Below are 18,752 nucleotides of genomic sequence, written 5' to 3' on the forward strand. Positions count from 1 at the left end.
CTACTCTTATCCATAATCGATAGGCTGGCTCTTTTGGATCGCTTATGTTCCAACACAATCTGGTACAGTCACCTGATATACTTTTACTGAATAAATTAATTAATGCACAGGTTCATACAAACATATGTGGGAAGCACTAACCCCATCTTAAAAAAATTAAATCAGTATAAGGGCTGTTTTTCAAGAAATAAATGAGAGAAAGTTGTGACCAACTCATTATCTAATGTTAGAATTAATGGTGAGTCATGTCGTTGCTTCGGATTCATTGTGTTCTATATTCCAATTAGTTGATTATATTTAATTAAGAATTTGCACTAATTTGGACTGCTGAAGAGGTAGTCTAATCAAACATAGATGAAGAACTGGAATGCCAGCATGAATTGGATTGTGAAGTTACAATTTTTTTGCAAATGTTCCAATCAAGCAACCTATGAGATCAATTAAAGATTCAATTAAGTAATTAAATTCTGCTGGAATGTATGGGCTTTATGGGACCAGGATTAGGAACCTGTTTTAATGCATTGCAAAATGACCAGGAAAGTAAAAAAACCTCAGTGTAATTAAAAAAATATTATTAACAATATAGTTTTTAGTGCCTCATTCTTGTCTATAATTATTAATAATATTAATAAAATAATGGTAAAACCTCTTGTTTTCTTTATAGGTTAGGTGGAGATCAGATTCCCCAGGTATCTTGATTAATCTCCACTATTAAAATGTGCATACTGGACATACTGTACGCTATGCTTGTTTCTCAAGCATTTATGATTCAACAAGTTATCATTTGAAATGTAAACCAAAATCTATAGATCAAATATCATGCTAATTATTATGTTGTTTAATTGGCTGAATAGTTTGATTCTTTCCTGCTCAAGGGTATAATTGTTTTATGAGAACAATTAAATGAGGGTGTTCATGTAGCTTCTTTTTTGAATCACATTAATGTGGTTTGCAATGCAGTCTTTCTTACTCAATTACTAGTCAATTGGAAAGTGAATATTGCATTTGCTGAAGATACCCCTTTCCCCTGGGTCCCTCCCTATGATACGTTTTCAGTTACTCAATCACTTAGACACTTCTGACAATCTGCTTTAGAAGACCTGGGCTTGGCTTTTGGCTTGCTACAATATACTGTGAATCAAAGCTGTCCCATTAACAAGATTTAATTTCTCCTTCATCAATTCAGATTGGTTTCTTGGAACTTGTATTTTAGATTGACCGCTTTACCAAGATGACCTCTCTTGTTGGGGGTGATTGTATTCTGAGCTTCTCTGACAATTTCTAAGGCACCTTTTTAGTTAGGTTTGTCATTGTGAATTATGGATGACATCTAAAGACAGCAATGCAGTTGATTTTTTTGTTCAGTTTAGCTTTCTGGTCCCATCTCTCACCAAGTCAAGTTAATAAATCAACAAATGTCAATTTGGCATTCAAGCTATGGCAGCAAAACAAATTAATTGCTAAAAATTAATAAAAAAATAAAAGATACTCCATCATTTTAAAATGGCAATCATTAACCAAAGCACTGTGTCATTTTGTATTATAACACCACTTCTTAGATATTATGTTCACTTAATTATCTGGGTAAGGTAATCATTTTTAAATTCTATTTTTCTAACACAAGTAACTAAAATTAAAAAAGACCATTTTAATTAAACATTAAAACAGCAAGTGTTTGTCTCATGTCAAACATTTGTCATTGATTGATCAGTATTTTAAGAATAGACTAACTACTAACCTAATAGAAAAAATAGACCTAACTACTAACAAAATCCACGGTCATCTATCATACAATAGAGCTTTCATCAAGAGAGCTCTAACATTATTAGAAAATGATTTGTTTATTTTGTGTTTTAAAAACTGTAGTGTACCTTGAACTTGTGAATAACCTTCCACTGGGGAAAACAGCCCCTAACATTTTTAGCGAAAATATGTAATTTATGTGTCCCAAGTACAAATTGAGTACAGTGGTGGTACCTTGCAATAGTGATGTGATGACAAAGAAAGTAACTTTCGTTTTATCTTATATACTTAGATATCTCTTCTCAAGCAAAAGAGACTTCATCAAGCTGTTAGATGTCAAGATTGATTTAAAATATGTACTTATAGGTACATGGTTCAATCTTCCACCAGGCATGTATACTTGATTAACGCACCGTGTTTGGAAACGGATTGGCCTGTTTTCTAATCTGAGATGACAAACACGATTCATTTAAACCACTACTTTATTTAGAAAGGGAAGCCTATAAAGGGTCAAAATATTACAGCCACTGTTTTCCTTTATAAGGAAAGATATAAACGTTAAGTATTTTTTTACTTGGGGATCATTTTGTACAAATTTCCGTTCCATTATTTTTCCCACAAGATTATTTTTTTAAACCTAACAGATTCAGGATTTATGAAGGCTTTCTTAAACCATCTTCTGAGGATTCAGCTCAGTTTTCAACATACACTCCTGTGACCGGGGACTCCCGTTTCCATGTCACCTAGCACTCATCCACGCGTACACAAACATAGACATACACAAACATTTCACTATCTTAACACAGGCGATAAACCTGGTTTCAAGCGTGAACAAACTTTATCTAGTCTGGAATTAAGGGGATAGTATTGTTTGCTCTGTGCACACACAGAGCAAAGTGAGGTTGTTTACGTATGGTCAAAACCAAACATTAACTCAAACCAAACACCATTTTTCTCTGTTTTATACGTGAAATGAACTAATTTGGAGTTTAACTCACGCGTTTCAAATAAATACCCTGTTTTCATTTCTCACCGGCAAAATGGTTTCTCCAGCCACCTGTAGGATCCAAACCATTTGCATGCCAACAGGGGCTGGCTTAGTAGGGCCTGTTCCTGGGCTGCGCATGCGTGGATCGGTTTAGAAGAAACCATTAAGAGGGAGTAGTATTTTCTTTAAAAAATATTTATGTACATAAAAAGAGCAATTACAGTTTATTTTTTATAAATGTGTTAATTGTTTACTTGTGTATTTACTGGAGAAAGTTGTACTGTATTTCAGAATTCTGATTATTATTTTGTAGAATTATTTTTTGCTTTATAGTGGAATATTCTAGGGGAAGGAGTTTAACCTAGAAGAGGAGCTTCTCAAGATAGGAGAGGAGAGATAGGAGAAAGTTGGTAGCAGTGTAGAGCAGAAGTTGCTTACAACAAAAGATTTTCTAAACCAGTTAATGTAAATTTGTGTTTTTTCCTTTGGCTAGTTTGTGTTTTTCACAGTTGTTTTTGTTGGGTGTTGACTTTGGGAACACAGTTCCTCATAATAAACACCATTGCATTATTGCTGCATTCCATCTAGGCCTTTCAAAGGACAAGACTGTGACAATTCCCAAGCAGACAAAAACTGCTTCTACAAACCATTACTTCCTTTAAATACAATTATGCACAATTAAACCACAGAAATGTATCATTTTATTTCCAAGAACATCCTATTCCATTTCTAAGGGTAAAATTGTTGGGGACAAAGAAGTAATGGCAGCAGTCAAGTTTTAAACCTAATCAAACCACCAAATTCAGTACAGTGGAGATATCTACAATCTAACATCACAAGTGGGTGGTTCTGTGTTGCTTGGACAGATGGTAGCGAATGTCATAACTGTTGTGCTCTTTAGTATTCCTGTGATTACAATGATTCTTAATGAAATGTTATGTAAAGGCAGCAGGCTGTGATAAAGACTACTGTACATTGTTCTAATTTCAAAACATTTTTTGGAAAATATAAAAACCGGTTGTTAGTTTTATGTTGAAACAATAAACATTACCATCTCCCTTTTAGATGGAGCTTGTTAAAAGTTTAGAAAAACATATGCAAAATATAAGTTTGCATTGTTCTTAACAGATATTTAAGAGTCACTAAGACATTGTCACTAAGATATTGAAATCCCTAAGCACATTTTCTTTGCTTTATAAGTTTGTTGGCTACAGAATTGCACTTATAAAAAACTACAATAACTAAAATAAAGTCTAGTATAACTGTGTGCAAAGAATCTGACATTGTAATATTCTGTCACTCTAAATTGATATACAAGAATGGGGCTACACTACCAATCTCTGAACCTGATCAGTTTTACTAGCACAGTTAGTGTCATTATATACTATAGATAACTAACAGGAAAATAGGCCTATTATAGTTCATATGTAAACTTTTATGATACACTACTCAGTAGCCTTTTAATAGAAACTGCTGCAACATGTGACAAATGTAATGTAATTATTATCATTAAAATGTTACTTAATTCAAGAATTTATAATATTAGTAAACGAGATTGGGCCTTTAAAGTCATTGTTATGTATATTAAACATCCTACTCTAAAACCAATAAGTGCATTTGTTTTTTTCACTATTTTATTTTTTAAAAGAAACTTCACATTCAACCCTAAATTATCAATAATGTCTCTGCTTCACAAGAATACTAGAGTAATCATAATGATTAGTGTTTAGTAATAAATGGGTGTCTCTTTCTTCCATTGATGGCCAAGTTAATTTGGATTTTAAGTAACAACTGGGGTGGCTTTTTTCCAATGAGGCTTCATTCTGTATCACTTAATTACCACACAGCTTGGCACAAGGTGCACTGTGTTAGTTTTTCCTCAAACTGTAAAGCAGATTGTGTGATATTTCCCCTGCCTACAGGACATGGGGCCTTTGGCCAGGTCACTGCTGGTGCACTATAATGAGGCACATAGCACTTTGCTGTTAGAACTGTTTCAGCTGCTCATTTCCAAAATTACATTGAAAACCAGTTATTTTATTACAAATGACAAAACCCAGCATTTTTTAAATTTTCATTTTTTTTTCAAGAATTATTTTCATTATCAGTGGTGTGTTTTGATTCATACATCAATGTGTGTTACTGGGAACAATTGCAATACATCCTGCAATCGCCAATTACATTTCCAGAAGACTATTACTGTATGGGATGATACTTACAGGGGATTATCATTATTTGAAAAGTGGGTAAAATTTAAGGACGTACACTATATTATCCTTTCTTGTGTTTATTTTTGTAGTTTCTTAATTTATTTATTTGCATTATCTATGAAACAAGCTCATTATTACATAAAAACTTAAGAAAAGATGAAACTGTGTGAATGAGGTGGCAAAGTGTATGAATACTGCAAGTCTGCAGTGAAGTGTTTCTCCACTTACTCTCAAATCACTTTACAGCACTAATTTGTTTGCTAACACTTTTTTAATTAACTTTTGAAAACTCTTTTTAGAGCTGTTTGTGTCATACAGAGATAATTAGAGAGAAAAATAACAATCTGAGCAGAAACAAATGAGATTAAAAAAAGGATATGAATCAGTTCTAAAGGAAATAACTGGGAAAAGTTAATAAAAATAATACTCTAAATAGCATAATATCGTTGCATATATGCAACACAGAGTCTTTAAAGGTCAAGTTTTAAGATTTTTAGATGATAATTTTTCCCCCATCTTCAGGACATTAACATTAAGTTAATTACTGTTGTAATTTAACTATGCTTAATGTGTTTACCGCTTTCTCTAAAAGTTGCCAAATAGAATATTTAACTCTTTGGCCTTATTGTTTAATATTTAAGATTTGAAGTCATTCTGTGTTGTTTGGCTGTGATGCACTGGCGTCTCTTCCAGGGTGTATCCTGTCTTGTGGCCATTGCTTGCCTGGATAGGCTCCAGCTCACCGGCAATTCTGAATTGAATTCAGCAAATAAAAAATATAGATGGATGGATGTCATGTTTGCCAGACATGGGTTAAATCTGTGAAGTTTGGCATTTGTTTGTGGTTGACTTTTCCTCAGTCATCTGTTATTTAGTGGAGTTTAGATGAATCAATGTACATTGGTGCCTGCATGAGAGCAGAGATTGAAATGGAGGATAAAAATAAATGATAATTTATGAAAAAGTTAATTGGATGGAAGTAGAAACAGTCTACTAGAAATACCATGAAGGCAATGTTATAAAAAGTCAGAAGAAAACAAGCAGCTCATGCAATGTTAAAATGCATTTCCTTGAAACGTTTAGTTATCTTAGGTATTTATCATGGAAGTAAAAGAAAGGGCTGACTAGGACATTTATTGTTCAGTGTTCTTCACTGCACAGTATATTTCTACATAAAGCTACTACTGCTATTGTTTTATTTTTAGTACAATTTTGAAGTGCTCCTCAATGATTTAATTATTCTGACATCCCTGCATAGTCTTTCTCCATCAGACCTTCAGACTAGTATATACACAGTTTAAAGGATTCGAATAGCATGAGTTTAGTGGGGTCAGAAATTGGTCTAATTTGTACTTGTCCATGTACTTCATGAACATCAAGATGCAAAGAGGCATGTTGTCATGCAGTTTTGTAAACCAGTCCTGGTGCATTCTTAAATTATACAGTCAAAATCGGGACAGCAAGAATAAAAATAGAAACAATTTACAAGAAGTGTCTGTTCATGTTTAATTATTGGAAAATAGAAAAAAATAGAAGCTCTAAAATACAGAATGACAAGTCAGTATTTGATTTTGTGACCTTCACAACACTGTGCCAGTTCTGGCCCCCACATAAACAATTGGGCAGACTGGAGCAACTAGTGCTAACTACCCTGCCCAGGGCACAACAACAGTGTCTAGAACAAGGACTGGAACCCAGATCACACATTCAGTCACACATCCAAAGGAAATATGCTTCTCCCAATTTATATGTAGTTCAAATTTATTTAACTGTTATTGAAGCATACAACATATGCATATATGTGTTTATTGTATTCTAGTTCATATGTTTATTAAGTATTATCTATAGACCCTTTTCCTGTGCTTCTGCAACTGACCTCAGTTATTATGTAAACAAAGGAATATGAATTTCATTAGCATGCAAGATACATATACAGTAGTATATCTAAAATGGTATCTTCATTTCTTTCTCTTTTTTGTGGAGATACCCAGCCTGCTATGGATTTTAAATGTCAGCACTACAAAGGAAGAGTGTATTTCAAACCATTTACATTCAAAAAAAGAGGTGACAGAAGGATGGAAGGTAATGGAAGATCTCAATCAATGGAAAGCGAATCTCTTTTATTAAGGGCTGGTTGGGTAGCTAATGACTGCCTAACACATTGTCACTCAAAGGTCAATCGAGATAACACAGACTCCAATTTAAAACTCATTTAATCTTGCCTTGCCCAGAAAAACCACTGCCCTCTCTCTCTAATTGGGATCAGTTGCCTGGTGAGTTTGACAGTGGAATTTCTCAAACTTTTCATACTGTATCCCTCCACCATGACTACCCCCACACACGCATATATATATATACTGTAAAGGAACAAGTAATAGGTTTATTCCATGCTGAAAAGAAAAGAATGAAAACACAACCTTTCGGCTGTGGAGCCTTCTTCAGGTGTATATACTGTATAGATGTATGCATTCTGTTTTTTAGATTTTACATAATAAACTCTGTGAAGAATCCTTAAGAATATGTAATTACTACTATTAATAAGTATAATGTTTGTTTTTAGTTAGTTAAGTAATTCTACTGTACTTCTACAGTATGTCTAGCCCTAATTATTCCCACTGTGTGCCATTATCCGATGAACAATTATGAATTCCCCACACACTATGTGCATTTTTGTAACTTGTGTGCGGCAGAGGGCGTGATGTTGGTTTGGTTGTTAATGCTACTGTCTCAAAATCCTGGGTTTGCTTCCACACTCCCATGTCTTCTGCTAAAAGATAGATGAATGAATGTGTAACACAACGTATGATAGAATAGTTATATATTTTTTTAATGGAATGCTTTCCTAAGTTCAATGACTGACATGTAATTCATGAGAAACCTTTAAAATGCATGCATGTTTGAAGAACTGTAATTCCACTTACTTCTTTATTCCAGGACTCCCTATCTTGTCTTTTTCATTTGTATCAGTACCTGCACTTAACATCTGGTTGCTCCTTAATTTAGTTTAGACTGCTGGCTGAATTTCTAGACTGTATCAGCAGATGATTTTCTTTCTGTGAACAGTACTTTAACTCCTGCTCCATTGGTATGAAGTAGCAGGGAAATGTAAGTGTAGTTCAACTGACAGTTTTTGTTGTTGAACAAATAGCTTTGCAAAGTTTATACTCCAAGCTTATGAAGAATTTTATGTTAAGTTGTATATGAAGTAGTAATGTACGCTTAAATTGAGATATACACTTTTTTACCTAACTATAGTGTATTGTTTGAGAGCAAAATAAACTTTTCAGCAGTCAAATACAGTGCCTTGCGAAAGTATTCGGCCCCCTTGAACTTTTCAACCTTTTGCCACATTTCAGGCTTCAAACATAAAGATATAAATTTTTTATTTTATGTGAAGAATCACCAACAAGTGGGACACAATTGTGAAGTGGAACGATATCTATTGTATTTTTGAAACTTTTTTAACTAATAAAAAAATGAAAAGTGGGGCGTGCAAAATTATTCGGCCCCCTTGCGTTAATACTTTGTAGAGCCACCTTTTGCTGCGATTACAGCTGCAAGTCGCTTGGGGTATGTCTCTATCGGTTTTGCACATCGAGAGACTGAAATTCTTGCCCTTTCTTCCTTGCAAAACAGCTCGAGCTCAGTGAGGTTGGATGGAGAGCGTTTGTGAACAGCAGTTTTCAGCTCTTTCCACAGATTCTCGATTGGATTCAGGTCTGGACTTTGACTTGGCCATTCAAACACCTGGATACGTTTATTTGTGAACCATTCCTTTGTAGATTTTGCTGTATGTTTGGGATCATTGTCTTGTTGGAAGATAAATCTCCGTCCCCGTTTCAGGTCTTTTGCAGACTCCAACAGGTTTTCATCCAGAATGGTCCTGTATTTGGCTGCATCCATCTTCCCCTCAATTTTAACCATCTTCCCTGTCCCTGCTGAAGAAAAGCAGGCCCAAACCATGATGCTGCCACCACCATGTTTGACAGTGGGGATGGTGTGTTGAGGGTGATGAGCTGTGTTGCTTTTACGCCAAACATATCGTTTTGCATTGTGGCCAAAAAGTTCGATTCTGGTTTCATCTGACCAGAGCACCTTCTTCCACATGTTTGGGGTGTCTCCCAGGTGGCTTGTGGCAAACTTTAGACGAGACTTGTTATGGATATCTTTGAGAAATGGCTTTCTTCTTGCCACTCTTCCATAAAGGCCAGATTTGTGCAGTGTAAGACTGATTGTTGTCCTATGGACAGACTCTCCCACCTCAGCTGTAGTTCTCTGCAGTTCATCCAGAGTGATCATGGGCCTCTTGGCTGCATCTCTGATCAGTCTTCTCCTTGTCTGAGCTGAAAGTTTAGAGGGACGGCCAGGTCTTGGTAGATTTGCAGTGGTCTGATACTCCTTCCATTTCAAGATGATCGCTTGCACAGTGCTCCTTGGGATGTTTGAAGCTTGGGAAATCTTTTTGTATCCAAATCCGGCTTTAAACTTCTCCACAACAGTATTACGGACCTGCCTGGTGTGTTCCTTGGTCTTCATGATGCTCTCTGCACTTTCAACAGAACCTTGAGACTATCACAGAGCAGGTGCATTTATACAGAGACTTGATTACACACAGGTGGATTCTATTTATCACCATCAGTCATTTAGGACAACATTGGATCATTCAGAGATCCTCGCTGAACTTCTGGAGTGAGTTTGCTGCACTGAAAGTAAAGGGGCCGAATAATTTTGCACGCCCCACTTTTCATTTTTTTATTAGTTAAAAAAGTTTCAAAAATCCAATAGATTTCGTTCCACTTCACAATTGTGTCCCACTTGTTGGTGATTCTTCACATAAAATAAAAAATTTATATCTTTATGTTTGAAGCCTGAAATGTGGCAAAAGGTTGAAAAGTTCAAGGGGGCCGAATACTTTCGCAAGGCACTGTATGTCTTTAAGCACGTTATGTCATCTTGATGTTCTCATACAGTGTCTGCAATACTTTTTCAGGCAATCATGTATTTCTCATTTTCGTTTGTCTGACTAATTGCTTGCACGTGTCTGGCTATAAAAAGCATTTTTAAATGAGAAAGGCTTGATCTATTTTTAGAAAATAATAGCTTTCTCTTTGCAACACTCAATATATGCATAAGCATATACAAATACTGTATACTTACAATATAAATATAAACTAAAGAAAGTGTTGACTACAAAACATTCTCTGGCAACATTTTGCCAGAAATTAACCAGTACCTTTTCAGCTTTTATAAAAGTGAATTCTAATTACTGGCTTAGAGTGACATCTGACAGAAAACAGAGTGATTTATTAAGTAAATGCTAAATACTAATGATTTGCAAAAGGTTCTCAATAGACAGAAAACTCTTTATACAAGGAGAAAGCCAGGAAATACTTAATAATGGGACAACCTGAAATCTCCTGCAGTACAATCACTACATTGCACAGTGCAAACGTTAGACAATAGTCTGAAGCTGGCTCTGGCACTGGACTGACCATGGTGGCTAAGTGCCAGTTTTCGAGACCGCTGGCAAAATAAAGTTTCACTGACATTCTCTGAAATTGACTCAACATTTAATAACACAGAACAATTGTCAAAGGGCACATTAAAGAGACATTCCACAACCACTTCTTTCTCCTGCAACTGAGATTCCCCACTTCAGGAATGGCAAACTTTATGTAATTATGTAGCCTAATAATTTCCTCTAGCTGTTATCTTGCTCTTTTGTGTGGAAATGAAGGTACATTGCCAGGTGCAGAATATTATCTCCAAGAAATATATGCACAGGTTCATCCAAATTATAGTTTTTTCCTAAGAGCATATACAGATCCACACAGATGCTTTCAAATTTAATTAGAAAATAGATTAGATCGGTTAGTTCTATATTCTGTTTTCAAATCTGAACTGAGTTGTGATTAGCATAATCAAAATTGCAGTAAAATGTATAGATATGTAAGGAAGCATAAAACTCCAAGCTTAATTTAATGCTTTGAGTAGTATTGGCTGCAGTTGTGTTCTCTTTAGTGTTTCAAATACCCTACAGCTGGTTTTCAACTATAATATAAAATTATACTAGTAGACTAGTTGTTACTCTAATAGGATATTTTGACTTCGGGCTTCACTAAAAGAAACACTTCTTTGCAATTTCATGACTGATCAGAATTATAAGCCATGAAATGTCTACACTGTGGATTGCTGTTTTATGAACACATTGGAGGCCAAGAGATTAAAAATTAAGTACAATAAAAGTAAAGAACCTGCAAACTTTTATTATTTTCGTATATGCGTTGTTTTAGTCTTTGTGCCACTGCAGTTTTACTGTGTTTATTTGTACTGGGTATGAGTTTGTAATGAAGGTAAAATCCCACTTGTTAAAAATCCTGACTTGTAATTCACTACTCACTACAGTTTACTTTGTTTTATGTGATACACACTCTGATTGTGTTATCATGCTTTCTTATCAAAGGAGTCTCAACCTGAATGATGTGTGCAAATGTACACACGCATAAACACATAGAACAGCTCTACCAGGTTGATAATAGCTGTTGCCACTCCAATAAAAATTCTTAGCACTGCACTAACCACCACAGATCCTCAGTCCGACTGTGTCCTGTGATTGTGAACACAGAGCTGCACTTCTGCACTGCCATATTTAATTATTGTGTTCTTCAATAACGATTTGATGGTGACAGCCATCGTTGTCTTAATATAACACCTCTCCATGGGGAGCCAAACCATGGAGAAAGCTCTAATAACAAGATGTTGTTTAACGCTGCAATCTATACAAATTGGATTGTTTTTTTAGGTAATCATGATCAGGAGGTAGTCAATTCATCTGGATTAACAAGAATACATGTGGAAAAAAAAAACTTTCCCCAAACCATAAAGTCTGCAGTTTTTGGAGAATTCTATGGAAAGTGTAAGTGTCTTTGTCCACCTCTTGATTTCACTTTATCTGGCATATATTGTGTACAACACATGTCAGTATATAAACACTGAGTTACTTGAGACTTTATATTGGACACACTTAATGGAATGTATTTTTGTTTCTGTTAGTTTTCATAATTGTGAAATGACAAGTAACTGAGAAATAATTAAATATATCAGCTTCTGTGGCTAATATTAAACTATTAACAAGTTGTTAAAGTTTGGGAGAAGATCAAATTAATCTCACATTTTTACTCTCTTATGTACTGTATATTCACCTGCCAACCACACCTCTGTGTGCATCTTTCTGGCACCCCTCTCACCACCCAGATAGCAGTTACATTTGCAGCAAGTGAATTTAAATTCAAGCTGTATCTTTTGGAAGCAATTTATCTTTTTCCTGTACAGAATTGACACAGCTGGGTAAAATATTTGAAATGAGCAAAAGGCCATATGCATTTGGTACATTGTTATACTAATCTTATAATTTTATTCTTTACAAACTTTAGATGTAGCAGCTAATTGAACATCTTCACATGACAAACAGATACTTGTTTAAAGGTTAATGCCATTAAAACTGGATTAAGATTTTAAACACCATTGGATGTCTTGCAGGAAGCATGTCCACTGTATGTATGTTGAAAGGAGGGTTACCTTTTATTACTCACATGCCTGTAGTTTAATTAAAATACAGTATTAAACATACAGAACACACACAACAGTGAATTGATATGCGGTACAGTATAATCTGCAATTGCAAAGAGACAATTGAGTCTTATTCTTAGTATAATAAAGAATAAAAAAATATCAGTAGTGTATGTTGATAAATGGTTACTTCATTTATGAATATAGAACTGTTATTGTGTGTTTAATTGTTTTAAAGTGCATGTACAGTACATTTATACTGAGACCACTTCCTTGTCATCAAGATATTCTGCATTTTGAGCTGATGATCACAGTTTCATCAGTCACTTTTCTGGCAATTGAAAGTATCCTCACGTCATTATCAACATCTATTATGCATTTGGTTGTTCCACAGATCTCTTTATTCCAGCTGGTATCCTTGAAGCATGTGCACAGAACCTGGAGCAGCAGATCATTGAGTTGAAGGTTTATACCTAGCATTAAAAAATCTTTTTGGGGGTCAAGACTACTAATCAATAAAAGTAATCATCCTGACCTCTTGTGCTATTTGTATAACACATTTTCTCTGGGATTTTGGCAGGGATAATCAAAGAATTTAAAGTTCACATCTGTCATTTCAGTATTGTATTGTTTTGTATGACATTACCATCATCAGTGCTAGCTGTTATGTATAGATCAAAAATTAGGATTCAAGTCTGGCCTGCAGATCTTATTTTATCTTTTTTCCCTTTTTAATTAAATGAACACACAATCACTCAAATTCAACCCAAAAATAACTTATTTGGCTCAATGGGAAATTCAGTAAGAGCAATTGCTTTATTATACAGTGGTTTTTAGAAGACAAGTAAAATAATAGAACCTTAGAAGGTGGGAAACGCAAATTTTGTACTTTTCGCAAGCCATTCAAACCACATATATACCATCCCCTCTGGAAAAGTTGATTGAATATTGCTTCAGAGTAAAGAAGAATACAGGGCAGAAAGTGCTAGTACATGATTTCCATTTTTATTACTGAAACCTAGCCAAAGAAACATTCAATTGAATTTCATGAAGGTTGTATTAAACTGTCATAACATTTTCTAAACACATTCCACAATCTCTCTGAAACATCTTCATGAAGATAAACTATATTTTGTTCTTCCTTTGAAATTCAATTTACAGCTTTTTAATTTTTACCCTATTATGCAATGAGCAATTTCTAGTTAGTTGAACAATTTCTATCAAACCATATAACATGGTTTCAAATACCACACACAATCAAGTGTCTTGTACCAGCACTTGTCAGTACCACGAGATAACCTTGATGAGAACTGACCAAGCACATGGACCATGATCTCATTAACATACTTTAAAGATGTGAATTTCTCAGTGGAACACAACTATACATCTGCAACTACTGTAGCTAACACCAATTAGAAAGTGAATCTGACTGAAGGAGTTCTGTATGTTAGATTTCCAGAACTTAAACAGATTTTAAAGGGGGTATTTTGTGAGTTTGCTGTGCAAGGATAGGGAATCATAACCTCTGCTGCAGTTTCTCTCAAAAGTTAATTTTAAAATGAATAAAATGCCATCTTTTGTGAGATGTAACTTTATTAGGACATTCTATTACTTTATGGCTATGTGACACAAAGTTCATAACAGTCACCACTGTGAGTGAATCTAGCTACATAGTGTATTTGTGTTTATGAGATGCATGATCATTTGGCATCTGTATTCAAATGTAAGTAACGGGTAATTATTGTTATGATATGTGTCCCCATTTCCTCGCTAGTATGGTTACACAATAACCAATGTTCTAAAACCTACAACCATAACTTACAGTATACACTATAAACCATGTGACCATAAACCAGAGCACAAAAACTGTAACCTAACCTAGAGACCATAACCCTTGTGTGATCACTTCACATCCAACATGAGAACAAACCTACAGTACCACTATGGACCATATTAGTAACTCTTATCCATAACTGTATAACCAGATTTATGATCATAACCATTAACACTTAACCCTTAACCCTTAATCATACTGTATAACCCATACCATACCACCAGTCCATCAATCTTTCTTTACAAACCCCTAGGTGTTTTCTCTTTAATAAATAACCCTCTCTGGGAGTACTGTTATCCATGATTCCCCTCCTGGGGTTAATTCTCCTAAGCCTGCTGAGCTCCTTTCCCCAGGCTACCAATACAAGGAGTACTCCGAGCAACCAGCTACTGTATATACACTATGACCCAAGGGCGTACCCACTACAGGAGTGACCCATAGCCAACAAGATAATGCCCTCAGCCATGTGTGCATGTATGCGTTACATTACCTTAAAAAAACACTATTCCTCCCTCAGTTACCACAGGATCTGTAAGCCCCAACAATTTAAACCCCCTCAGGGTTTGTATCTGTTACCAGATAACAACTCAACTAGAAAACTAGGTTAGTTAGTCAGAAAACTAACCCTGTCTCTCTCCCTCAATCTCAACCTATAACCAGTAATACTTCCACCTTTATATAACCAAAAATTACCTTAACTGATCAACCCATTTTTAGATAAGCCTCTGTCACTCTGCTACCATTAAGCAGATCTTAACCTTCTGCTACAACCAAAGAGTAAATGGGCATTCTCACAACAGATGTTATTTCAGGGTGTTCTCCCTGTGTGTGTTTTTTCTTCTTCTACTCCATGTCAGTCAGTACTATTTTTAAAGAGACAACATAATTATCAACAGCCGCACCTGGGTGCTACTTCCCACACATTTGTCATTGACACACAGACACAGACTACCTTGCTACACCATGAGAGACGGGTTAAATACCCTAAGCTCCGCCCCCAGCTCCTTTTGATGGACAGGAAGCCTCCATTTAAACCAGGGGTGAGAGAAGCTCTGTAACACATAAATGTGGAATAAACAGATAAGGCCAAGACTATGGATCCCCAACAGGTAAGACAGAAATAAATAACCAATGCATAGATTAACTTATTGACAATAAGACTCATCACACAAAAGTACAAAGAAGCTTAATGTTTGGTCTAGGATGACAAGGACAACAGGGCAGCAAGTAAGAGATTTATGACTGACCACAGCAGAGGTTCATGTAATGAAGGTGAACATACAAAGTATGTTATATATTTTCTAAAATACTTTACTGTTCTCGTCAGTTTTGTAAAATTATCTTTTGTGCCAATTTAAAAAACATACACAGGAAGAGAATAGTGTAGTATTTAAAGTATTATGAGAACAACAATTTCTGTCAAAAATAATGAAGGATTAAGGTTTTAGCACTTCAATTGTATCCTACCCATAAGTGAAGATGAGACATACAGTATGTAAGGTTTAAAATCACTACATTAATTCAGCCAGATTGTAAGAGTACAACATGCTTATTAAACATATCAATATCAGTCCATGTATTACTAAATCAGTAAGGGCTGTTTAGGGTTGGGATACAATTTATATTTTAAGTATTAAATATTAAAGAACAGTCTTATACAGTACACATATAGTCATACACATTTCTATTTCACTTCAGTCTGAAAAATAAACCAATAATATGAGGGACTTTCATGATTATGCCCTGTATTTCTCTTTTTTTTTTTGCTTTCAAATAGCACTCTGGAAGTAACACTTGACTAAAACTTTAATTGGCCTGCCTTTCTGTTCTCCTGTTCTAACAAATGTCAAATTGCAGATTTCATCATTGCCCTCTCCTGTCATTTTGTTGTAGCACCATTACCAACCATATTCTAATAACTGTTAGACTTTGTGAAGGTCATAGTACCAAATTTGGATGAACACATTTCTTCTGAGTAACTTGTGTTCTGACCAAATTTCTGCAGAGAGTAAGTATTTTATTACTAAAATCCTTATTGTCAATACACTGTACCACGGTATATGCATTCCTGGCTGTATATTTAAATTGTGATTGTATTCCTGATGTGCAAAACACACTCTATAAAGGAATGAGAGGAAAATTATAATTATAGTGGCTGGAATCAAATTAAAACCAGAAACACCTAATTTACTGTACCACATGTGTTTGGTTTAATAGAATATGATTGACAGGAGATGCACTTCTGTAGTGTTCTCCAAATGAAACGTATTTCATTGCTGTATAGAAAATAAAGCATACACATACTGACTGCACATACACTGACTAAAGTCAGACTCATTCATTGCACCTTTTGTCCCTTTAAAGTAGAAAACAATTTTACATTCTAACTAAACAAGAAGAATGTGATACAGTGACAAAAAAGGAAATTCAAAACATGCAATTATACAGTAGTAACTATATTTTCTGGTCTATCTAACTGCGTGGTGATCTTACAGTATGTTTGATCTCAGTTTAACTGAATACAAACCTTTATTTTTTTATCTTTCTTTACTAATTTAAAGTTGTTAATGATGTTTACCGTTTTCTCCAAATATAGAAGGATAGCAATGTCAGAACTGTTATTTCTGCTTTACAGTCAATATTTTTTTTTATGATCATGAGAAAAAGATTACAGATAAGTAAATATTGTTTTATTGTTGGGTAATTCTATGCATATGTTTGATCATATTAGAACAAAAATGTATGTTCTGCCTAGTGATTTCAGCTAAGTGATTTCATATTGATTTCAATTTCACCTTACATATTTAGACATATTCTGTTCTAAAAATGTTTGGAATTTAAAAGATGTATATCCCTTTGAGACAATAACTGCAATAAGGCTGGGAGACAATGAGCTCACCAGACTCTTTGTATAATCTATTCTAACCTATTTGTGAGGTGTTTTGACTTAAATTATTTGCTTCTTTATGCAAAATTGGTGCTCTAGTGGATTTGATTCTGGAGATAGATCTGTCCGATCTAGAAGTTTTCACTTTTGTTTTCTCCTCATGAGAAATTGGAATTGGTCATTGCAAAGCGCCCCCCAGCAAGTGTCGAAATTATTTTTTTTTCTAAACAAGAAAACTATGTTCCCAAAAGCATCCTGCTGTTGCCTGCTGCCATACATGTTCCAACCAGCATATTTGTATTCATCTATTGATCACAAATTTAAATTGCTTGACTACAAAGCAGCAGATATGATATGCCTTATTTATCTCTTCAGACCAGAACCCTGAAATATAAGCTTTTATTCATAAAATAAAATAAAGATCTGATTTCACACTTTATTTTATAGAAAATAACAATATAGTTGCACTGCACTCCACATGATTAACCTCATTTTAATTATTAAGATTTTAAATTGGCAGGCTGCAAGTTATTTCTTTTTGTAAGTATTTGTATTACGGTGAAGATACGCAGACATAACAGAAGATATTATGATGTGCATTAGAGGCAGAAAGCTAAACACAACAGGCTTCAATTAGAGTGCCTGGAACAGTGATACTCACCTCCGGAAGATGGGTGTCAAAACACAGCAGCTTCATGACACAATGGGGATTTAAAATAGGCTAAATCCCCCCCTGTCATCACATTGGGCTACCAAAGGTTATCTGATTTCTGATGTTATTTTTCACGAGGTAGCACTTCAGAAAAGAATATAAAGGTTAGTCTCGGCATTTGGCTCAGTGGGTTGACAACACCAGCTTAGCTCTTTCCACCCTGCTTTCCTTCCAAGAGCAGAATGTATTTTTTCCAGTATGTGTTGTAGAAAGCAGCAGTAGTGGTTACAGTTAGGTGAATGAGATCAAACTTAATGATAGCATATTTGGGACAACCATTGTTATTTAAACTAATGGAAATTACAGGTGTTAAAGGGGACTTAAAATTAAGTGTTTTAAATTTAAAAAAAATCCCATGTAAAATCTTATAATAACATGTAATGAGCTTTTACAGGCTCGAGGATAATATAACTTTATTTACCTGGTTTCCAGGGGTGTGTTCTACTAAAAAAACATTTTTAAAGATACAATTTACTACTTGGGTCTGATGAGATTTCCTCTGGTGTTCTGAAGAAGTCTTCAAGGATTAGATTGATAAAAAAAGTGAGTTTGCATCAACAAGGCACTGAGGATACAATTACTATTTCTATAAAATATTTCCATTTCTGTAATTCCAAATGGTTATAAAAATGTTTTTTTTAATTTGTTCATATGTGTTGAGAAAAAAAAGGTAAATTGTGATCATTTCATTTTTATAATATTTATTTTGTTATCTTTGTCATTATTTAACTCTTTTCTAGTTCATTTTAATTGGCAGAATTTGCTATAGTTGGGCTATTCAAGTGAGTGGAGGTTGTAATAGTATATTA

The sequence above is a fragment of the Lepisosteus oculatus genome, chromosome 11 (assembly GCF_040954835.1).
Source record: "Lepisosteus oculatus isolate fLepOcu1 chromosome 11, fLepOcu1.hap2, whole genome shotgun sequence".
Lineage (NCBI taxonomy): Eukaryota > Metazoa > Chordata > Actinopteri > Semionotiformes > Lepisosteidae > Lepisosteus > Lepisosteus oculatus.